The 9,534-nt window shown below is 43.3% G+C and overlaps 1 protein-coding gene across 1 annotated transcript in view; it reads left to right on the top strand.

The window, feature by feature from the left end:
* The first annotated feature begins 1,422 nt into the window (after positions 1 to 1,422).
* LOC125005792 (tyrosine-protein kinase CSK) overlaps positions 1,423 to 9,534 on the top strand; it is a 41,619-nt gene continuing 33,507 nt past the window's right edge. Inside the window, exon 1 of the mRNA XM_047581361.1 lies at positions 1,423 to 1,632. The gene's annotated coding sequence lies outside the window, so the exon portion shown is untranslated. The remainder of the gene's footprint in view (positions 1,633 to 9,534) is intronic.

Raw genomic sequence — 9,534 nt, 5'->3', positions numbered from 1 at the left:
TTTAGCAGTAAGGCATTTCTGACCAACAGACTGATAAACACAGGTTTAATTCCTAACATTAAACATGGCTGCAGCCCTTTTACAGCTACCAGGACTGTGATTCTGTGCATGTTGCCTTAGCGAGTTACTCACTGGAGCACTGGGGATAGAATGCAGCTAGGGTTAATTTGTCGTACCTGTGATTTTCCTGCTGTAATGAAGTGTGTGTCCACTGGAAGTGTTAATATTAGCCCTCGTGGATCATTAAAGTCTGTCTAAAAGTAGTGTGATAGAAGAAGTCATCTCATTGTACCTGCTGGGAGTGGAACTGAGCCATCATTAATACACCTGCAATGTATTAATAATACATATACATTAGGTTTATTTAGGGCAACCTACATTTTACAATGCAGGTGGACTACACAGGTAGAAGCTGGCTCCCCACAACTCCTGTTCACACTTACATTTACATATTTATGGCCTATTTTTTTGTTGTTGTTGTTGTTTATTTATTTTTTACATTAACTGTATCTCATGCTCCACATCCTCCAACTCAAATGTGCCTTAAATTACGTTTGTGAATGTGAATCAGTAATTATCCTCAAGGACACCGAAGTGGAAGTTCACAATGAACTTAGTCAACAAGTGGCTTTGGTAATATTAGATTAGATTCAGCTTTATTGTTTTTGCACGTGTACAGGTACAGAGAAACGAAATGCAGTTTAGTATCTAACCAGATGTGCAATAAGCAATAAGTGCAGGCAGCATGAATAGTGTAGCCTATAAATGGCACAGTACATGTGTTTTTTTATAGCCTATGAACAATATTTACAGGTGACAACAGATGTACATATATACAGGTGAGTGAGCAAGACATACACAATAATTGATAGAGGTAATGAACATGTAAGTAAACTATAATTTACACTAGAAGTGGATGGATGATAAATTAGGTTATATAAAATACAGATAACGTGAGTATTAAGCCATGCGTAAATAATAAGCAGTAGCTACCCAGTCTTACTAATCTAGTGCGATTTTTGGCAGTACTGTGCAAACTAATTGTTTAAAGTGTGCGTGTGCAGGACCAGTCTAGTGGTGCAGAGGTAACAGTCTTTAGTTTGAGAGGGAATGAGGAACTGAGTGATGTGAGTGGATTGGCGGGTAGGGGTCAGCAGAGGGCAGAGTTGATCAGAGTAAATCACAGCTCTAATTGGCATATTGCAACATAACCATCCTGTAATAGTACGACATGCTATGGCTTCGGCCGGTGTGAAACGTGGCGATAAAGCTCAAGGGGAATAAAATGCTACTGTACGAAGTGTGCCATCGAATGACAGTGCCACCTGTTGACCACGTGGTTGTGCTCTCAGACCGTCCACCTGCGGACGGCCAGCCATTCCCCCCGCGCATGCTCTGACGGAGCGGAGACCATTTCCTTCCAGCGGCAGGCCTCCCTCCTCCTCCTCTTCCTCGCTGAGCTCAAACACACACTTATGCGGACAGAGCGCAGACTACCGTCACAGAAAAGCCACGTTTGGGATTGTCTAACGTTAACACGGCCAACAACTGGATGCCCCCCGACCGCAGAACTCATCCTAATGGGCCTTCATCGCTAATTTGCAGCAACATCTGGTCGGGTATCTTTTTTGGGTGAGTTGGCCACAGCGCATTGACTTGTTTTGTCTCCGGTTTGTTGCTGCCACTGCTGCTGCTGCAACGTTTTAGCACAGAGGGGGGCTATGGAGGTAAGGGCTAGCCAGGGGATGCCATTACCGGGTCTCGTGTCCAGTTTTTGGTTTCGGGTCTACTTTACGTTCACATTTAGCGGCAGTATGGTGTTTTGTTGTGACCGTGAGCCGCCGTGCGCGGCTAAACCTGTTAGCCGCTAGTTAACGAGCAGTAGATCCGTTATCGGACGCAGTTTAACGTCATGCTAGGTCTTGCCAGATTTTAGCCTTCTTGTCTGCCTCCCAGTACAAGCAGAAGATCTGGCAGCAGAAGAGAGAAAACGCATCAATGGAACAAGACAGCCGTCAGCATTTATCCTACCTACTCCCGGGTTCATCTTGTGGGCGGTTTTGCGGCTGTGCCCAAAAACCTCCGAGTCACCCCCTTTTTTTCCCCCCTTTGCCCCGGTTCCATAATCGGACACTTTGCTCCCATCTACGTCTTGTGGTACTGGCCCTTTCTAGTGGCTGTCAAATGTGTTCATACACTCTGCTCCGGTACTGTAGGCAGGGAAACACAAAACCAGTAAACAAGAATCCTTGTCTCATTGTTTTGCAGGCGGATGCGCCCATTTGAGTTTATGCAAACTGAACTGACACTAACTGTATATGAGAATCACATAGCGTGTAGCTGGAGCAATAGCCTTGTCTAATTAGACTTAGGCAAATACTGTGATAGCGCTTTGTGATATTTAGCTTTTTTTGGTTTGTTTTCGCTGAGAAATCAGGACGACGAATAGGAGAGAACTGCTCTGTCCGATAATGGACACGGTGATCGAGGGAGGTTCAGCCCCTTGGTTTGAGGAAACATTGATCCGTGTCTCTCCACAGGTCGTGATTTAACATGTCACCCACCATTACAGTCTTAGCCAGCAATAGTTTTAGGGGAATGCATTCCACTTTAAGTAAGTGTATAAATATGGTACTACGGATTTGTCCTGTTAGTAACGCCAAATAATTGTAACACTGTAGTGAGATACCTGAGATGCTCTGTTTATCCCACAGGGAAATGGGTTATGTTGTTTTTTTTTTTTTTTTTTTTTCCTCTTAGCTTCACGGGGAGGCAAGACACCAGGTTAAGCTACAGAACCCCATCCTTGAAGCGGTAGAGCTCAAGTGCCTTGCTCAAGGACATGTAAACAAAGCGGACGCGTCGATCACAAAGGTTTTCAACAGCGTTTTATTCCGTGCTACATGTAGTTAAAGCACACCAGCATGTGTCCCGCTGTCCCTGCAGCTTTCACCGTTGTTTATTAGATCCTCACTCGGGCCTTCAAGGTAACTGTCTGACATGTTGAAATGCACATACCTTTGCAAGCCATGGCACGACCGACAAAAGCAGTGTAGTGTCTGGAGTCTATTGTGGCTCTCCGTGGTGTCGTTTAGGTGAAGACCGACTGTTCTGCATTGTAGTGAATCTAATCAGCTCTGATCTTACTCCTGGGTAGTTGTCAGGGAACAAATCTCATGATTAGCGTATTATCTCTGTACCCATGCTTGTTTTCTGACATATCACATCGCTGTGGTGGCTCCAAATCTGGAATATCATCAGTTCAAATCTTGTTGCCTGTTTTAATAGCTGATTGCCTCAGCAGGTTTGACCTGGGATTAGCTTGTGCATTATTTTTTGAGTAGCAGCCCTGGCCAAAAAAAAGACTGACTGATTGAATAGATGGTCACAGTGCACAATTTGCTGGTTTCCGGATTGCTTGCATGTTCGTACTATAATGGATTACAGAACTCTGTTTTTACACCAGTATTATTATATATAATGCTTAAAGATGACTCAATAAAATCAAAACAATAATAAAAATAGTTGTAATAATAGATGTCCTTTGTTTGCACCCACATACTTGCCCACCTGCTTTTAACTCCGATGCTGCTAAAATGAGTCCTGATGAAGCAGCAGGAGAACTTAAGAGTTTTCTATTAGAGAGACCTGTTTCCAGAATTGTTTGGAGTGAGGTGGGGTCGTGAGGGCTTGACATGCATCATCCCCAGAGGAATCTGGTGAACCGGACAGCAACAACATCAAGGAATCCATGTGCTTTGTCTGCCGATGCTAATCTGCCGCCAAATGTAATTTGTATGTGGGAATAATGATGCCATAACAGCGCTGTAAATTACCAGAGCTCTGAACTGCCTCTGGTTTATGAAGCGAGACTGTGCAGGTCAGACCCAGCTAATAATGTGGCAGAGCCCTCTTAGATGCCCACACTTAGTTGTCTCCTCCCATGTCTTGTCTTGTCAGTATTTCTCTCACCATTTCACTGACTGACTGACTGACTGACGGCTACTACATCAGAGTAGTCTAATCGAGATGTCGCTTGACGTGGACCAAAGATGACAGCACAAGTCTCAGGGCCCGGAAACGTGTCGGCTTTGTGCTATTTAGCGGCGAGCGCTGTCAGATCTGTCCGAAAATCTGCAAGGAACCGAGTGGTGCTACTGTCTCATGTTAAGCTTTGAGCCTGGCTTATGTGATCGGCAGGGAAGTAATGGCTCCTCTGTCTGTACACTGACCATCTCATTGGACATTTGAAGCGCGTCCAATGCCCTGCTGACCTCAACACAATAGCTGCGTTTAGCTCGATTTACCCCCCCACCCACCCACCCATCCCGACTCCCCTCTCCGATGCTCACTGTCTGCAACAACTGTGGTAGAATTTGTTGTGGTGCACTAATTTAGTGCAGAGGTAGGTTAACCGTATACTGACACACATGTTAAACAGGACGTCAACAGATGGTGCCACCGTGTGAATCACGTCACTCTGCATATATAAATGAAAAATAAATTTATTTAGTTCATGGGAGTGTGCATTTAGGCAAGCTGTTTCAGTAGCTAAAAAAAACAAGTGCAAAAGAGTCGACAGTAGCACATGTGGGTTTCCACACATGCATGTTTAGTTTATTTTAGTGTGGTATCTGATAAGGTATTTGCACATTCTGAGTAAGGCATTCTTATAGCAGACCATGCAAGATGCAAAGCATCAGTACGTGCTTCAGTTCATTAGTATAGGATGAGTGATAGAAAGTGAAACTGGCAACAGATCTGCACTGCACCTGCACTGCTTCCTCTTTTTTCAATCATTTTGCCCACCATAGACACTGAATAGGTGTAACATACAACACAGCAGCGCACATCTGCTTGCGAGGTGTTCAACAACTTCCTCGCGTCAGCTGGTCAGTGATCAGGATGTTGTCGCCAAGCATGACTTTCTTTGTGTCTGTTTTCTGTTCAGGATAATAATAGATTGCCCGCTCATGTATAAAAGCAAATACAATCGCACATGTATTAGGGGAGCATCTCGCGATTATGTTCATTTCCAGTTTCTCTGCAAATTTTCGGTTTTGGTTAATCAACTCATTCAATAACATCAAATGTCAGAAGTGGGAAACAAATAGGGCAAAGTGATCATCCGTTCAAACTTAGCTTTTTACTTCCGTCCAAATAAATTACCTATCCTTAGTTATTGCAGCTTCTATTGTTGTTTGTTGACAAATCTTTCAATAAACAGCATGTTTCAAATCTATCACATTTGCAGTGTGGAGGGTATTTACCAATCTTAGCCTGCCTGTTATTAGAAAACAGACTGAAAATATTCATAAAAATAAATTAGAAAACCTTTACCCTTGAGAAAAAAAAAATCCTATTATGTTGTATCTTTTTTTCTCCAGTCCAGCACCTGCTGAGTTGTGTTACGAGCCCCCCTTCCTCACCCCCTCCTTCTTAGCGATCATGCTGCCCAGCAGAATAGCGGCATTGTGGCTGCCATCTTGCGTGCAAACTCGGCGAGGTCTCTCCATCTGGGCAGCGGCTTGACAGCTCCTTGACGTCCGGGAGCCTTCTCCCGCCACGCCTGCTGGCTAGCTGCACAATGTAGGCAATGAGGAGAGCTGCAGGCCTGACACATGCCTCAGTCTTTCACTACGCCCACAGGCCCTGGAGATTTCCTACTGAGAAGTGCTTGACAAAAGGATAATGATATCCCAGCATTTTAGCATTTCTGTGTTTATTTTCAATGTCTTGTTGCTTATGGAGCTGTGGTAGCAAAGATAAGAGGCTGTTTTGAACACATTGCAAATGTCCTGACTCTCTATATTGGCACTATTTGATTGTGAACACATCATATTATCTGTGTCATAGCATGCTGTACATTTAATAAGCAATGCTGTGTCATAAAGGAGCCTGATGACAACCCCAATCAGTTCCACTAACCTGCAGCAGGAATGTTTTATTACCCGCATAACTATATTTTGTTACCGGAGGTGATCATTTAGAAATGGCATGATAAGAAATTCTCTGGGTCCGAGAAATAAATCACCTGAAACTGCAGAGTCACCATCTTTGTTATCGCCTCACCCTTTACTAATCATCCCACTCGTATTCTGAGAGCTACCTCATGGAGCTGTTCAGCATGTGGTACGTAGTTTTATGGTGCTGGATGGTCAACCCTGTTCTGGAATAGAGAATACATCCTTTTTAAAGGATGGGATATTTTGAAAAGTGTTTGAATTTCTGGAACCAAGCTGCAGTCTACCCTACGTTAGCTTTGACGGCGCTATTCCAGTGATCTAGGAGCATTCAAGTAAGATTGGATGAGGACTCGGATCAGTGGTCTACTTCGAAAGTACTTTTGAAACTAAAACATCTCTAAATGAATCAAATTGGGTGAATCTGAATTACATCTAATCACAAAATTATTGGCGATACCCAGCTTTACTCTAGAGGAGGGTGAGTTGTAAAGTTTCTTTTGACCCCCTGATCTGTTACATATGTTTTAATATCCAATATCAACCGATCCGAGTCCTGATCTGATCTTCTTTCAATTCTCCCAGATCACGTATGCACCGTGCAGCTGGAATAGAAGAGAATCCTTGGCTCCAGAAGCTCAAATAGTGCAAATGTGTGTTTTCTACTCCAGAAATGGGCTGGTCATCCAACACCACCGTGTCCAACAAGTCCCTAACCCTGTCTGTCTCTAGGAAACGGTTTAACGTAATGTTCAGCGTTTATTTATTCTAGGCTACCTTTGCGCTAGTCTCCCTCCGCTGAAACATACAGAAGACGAAGTTGCCTTCTTATTCGTTTTGCTTTTGGCAGCTTTGCCACTCGCCAGCTAAAACAGAAGCAGGAGAGGATGAAGGCTTTTTAAAGCTACAAAGATGTGTTTTTGGTGTAGCTTTGCTTGGATCGGCCTCAGTACCGATCTCTCTTACATGCTCTGAAATGAAGAGCTGGTTTTTGGCTGTAGTCTGTAGTTTACACACTGGTCCTTTAAATCCATTATCCCCCGTTTTGTGTTCAACATTTTGACTGTATAGTGGATTCTGGGTGTTTCCAAAACACTAATGACCTCCATGAGCACTGGACCTGCTGGTGCTAATAAGCTGCTTGTGCTGTGGTGTGCCTTAAATTATACCTTTCACATATCCAGTTGATTTTGACCAAATGAGCCTTGGTTTCCCTTTGAGCAGCTGGGGAGATTTTCATTCTTTGCTCTAACTTTGTGATGTAGCGCTCCGATTAATTACATTGAAACAAACCACAATGACCAGCCGCTGTGATCTGTTGAGATAGAATCCCATTGGCATCTGATCGTTTCTGATTAATTGGTTACTAGTTACGGCACGAGTAGCCTCAGCCATTGTACTAGACTGTACTTTGACCAAGTCTGTTTAACATTAGCACCACTGGACTGATAAGACAAAATTTGATTATGGCCCTGAGACATTTAGTTTGGAAAACTAGCTTTTGTCTTGGGAAATTTCAGGTTTGAAGAGCTTTTGTCTTGCCTGTATTTAAAATAGAGGGAAAATATTTTATGCAGGTAAATTTTTTTCATTACAATGGCAGTTACGTGTGGGTATGGGCCTGAATAAGGGTCAGTAAGATTTCAAGCTTGTACCTGTCAGCGTGTGGAAATGAAGGCTTTGTCACTGGACTATCACTGTGATTCAGACCAGTTCAGACTTTTGACTTAGCTGAAGTGTATTGTATTTACACCCAACCTTTACATGCATGTGCACAAGCTTGACTTGGGTTGGTAGATTTACAGCTATAAACCTTTTAATTACATGAGATAAATGTTTTATATTGTTATGAAGTTTATTTCAAAGTCCTAACCCTTTTATTACGAGTTATTTTCTCTGTATCTTGCCCCCCGAGTGGTTTAGCCTAACCATCTGTTTATTTTTACCTACTAACTCATTTGAATGCCCAGAAAAATCAACTAGGTCGGTCGTGATGTATAGCGCATATCTCCCTCTCATAAAATAGATAGTGTTTTATCTACATCTTGTGTTGTGTGGTGTAATTTGTCAACACAGTGTTGTGCTCGGTCACATACACTCTGTTTCACATAACTAAAAAAATCAATCTGCCACCTGAACCCTGGGCACAAGTTCACCATCAGCAGGAAATGGACTGTGACAAAGTTGTGTTGCCAACACGTCCTTTCTATTTGAGACTTCCCTCTGGTTATTAAAAACTGTCTGATCAGTCTGTCTTCCTGGGCTCAACACCTGTGTCCTGGTTCATATTTAGGCCAATACAGGGACGTAAAGAGGAACTGCAGTTAGGCTGTAGTTTTGTGTGCGTTTGTTTTTTTTTCCATTTATAGATACATTAAAGTCTGCTCCAGTTATTGTGACTGGTATGAAGAGAATACAGGATGAATCACTTGTGATGGTGATGGTGATGATAATGACGATAAATCCCGTCTCAGCAGGGAGGTTCCAGAGCTTCCTCTTTTCATCTGCCACCCTGCGCTCTCCAGGGTAGATTTGTGCAGTCGAGTCATCAGACGCACTTCAAAGTCGCCGTAAACTCTTCTGCTTTAATGACGTCACACAGATTGCTGAAAAGTAAAGTGACCCGAATCAGATCTACGTCAACACATTGTTTTCTTTTAGGGAAGGTTTCACTTGATCTTTTTTTTTGTGTGCGTGGAATTTCCCTCAGGCACCTTTTAATAAAAGCAACGTATTTCCTCCTGGTGAAAGATATGTGCGGTGTTGAGATGATTGGTGTTGACTGTGGGCCACAAGCTGATGATGTACTGACCATCAGGCAGAAGTGGGATAGATCGTAGGTGCACAAGAACCTCAAATGAATGTATTTTTAGTTACCACCTGCAGTGCGGAAGAATGCAAGGAAATAGCCTTTATCTTCTTGCTCCACGCAATAGTGTGAGTTAAATTGAGTTTTTACTCCCACAACTGGCCTACACAAAGCCGATGACATAGGGGACTGTGCTGGTGAAAGCATTTAGAACTCTGCACTGGTGCGTCGACTTCGCTCTGCAATTATTCCGCATTCACGTTAGCAAGTGACTAGTCAGTCGTACCGAGTTTCTCAGTGTGTTTCAGACAATGGTGACTCAAAGTGGGCGACTCACATTCAAGTTAATTAAATGTTAACAATGGCTACTTTTTCTGGAAATCACAGCACGACAAAAAAATGGAGAAGACATCTGAGTGGATGGCGTGTGGGAGGCTGAACAAGAGAGAATTTTCTATCCGTGTTCGGCCGCTGAGAGATGCACACGAGGAAACGTCTTCCTGACCAGTCACAGGAGTTGCAGCCTGTGTTGCTGACACATCTTAGACAGTTACGGGGGGGGGGTATATGTCAGGCAGCTATACAATACCTATACTGTAGAAGTGATGCACCACTGCGAGTTATACAAGATCTAAAAAATGGTTAGTCATTGAGGAAGCAGGGATCATATTCTTTGCCAGTAACTGAGGGTTAGTGTGTTTGTTTTCCTGCCAACATTGTCTTAGTAGTAGTCCTGCTACACTGCCTGTAAAGTGCCTTTAA

The sequence above is a fragment of the Mugil cephalus genome, chromosome 3, assembly GCF_022458985.1.
Source record: "Mugil cephalus isolate CIBA_MC_2020 chromosome 3, CIBA_Mcephalus_1.1, whole genome shotgun sequence".
NCBI lineage: Eukaryota > Metazoa > Chordata > Actinopteri > Mugiliformes > Mugilidae > Mugil > Mugil cephalus.
This window is presented reverse-complemented; position numbering and strand designations above follow the sequence as displayed.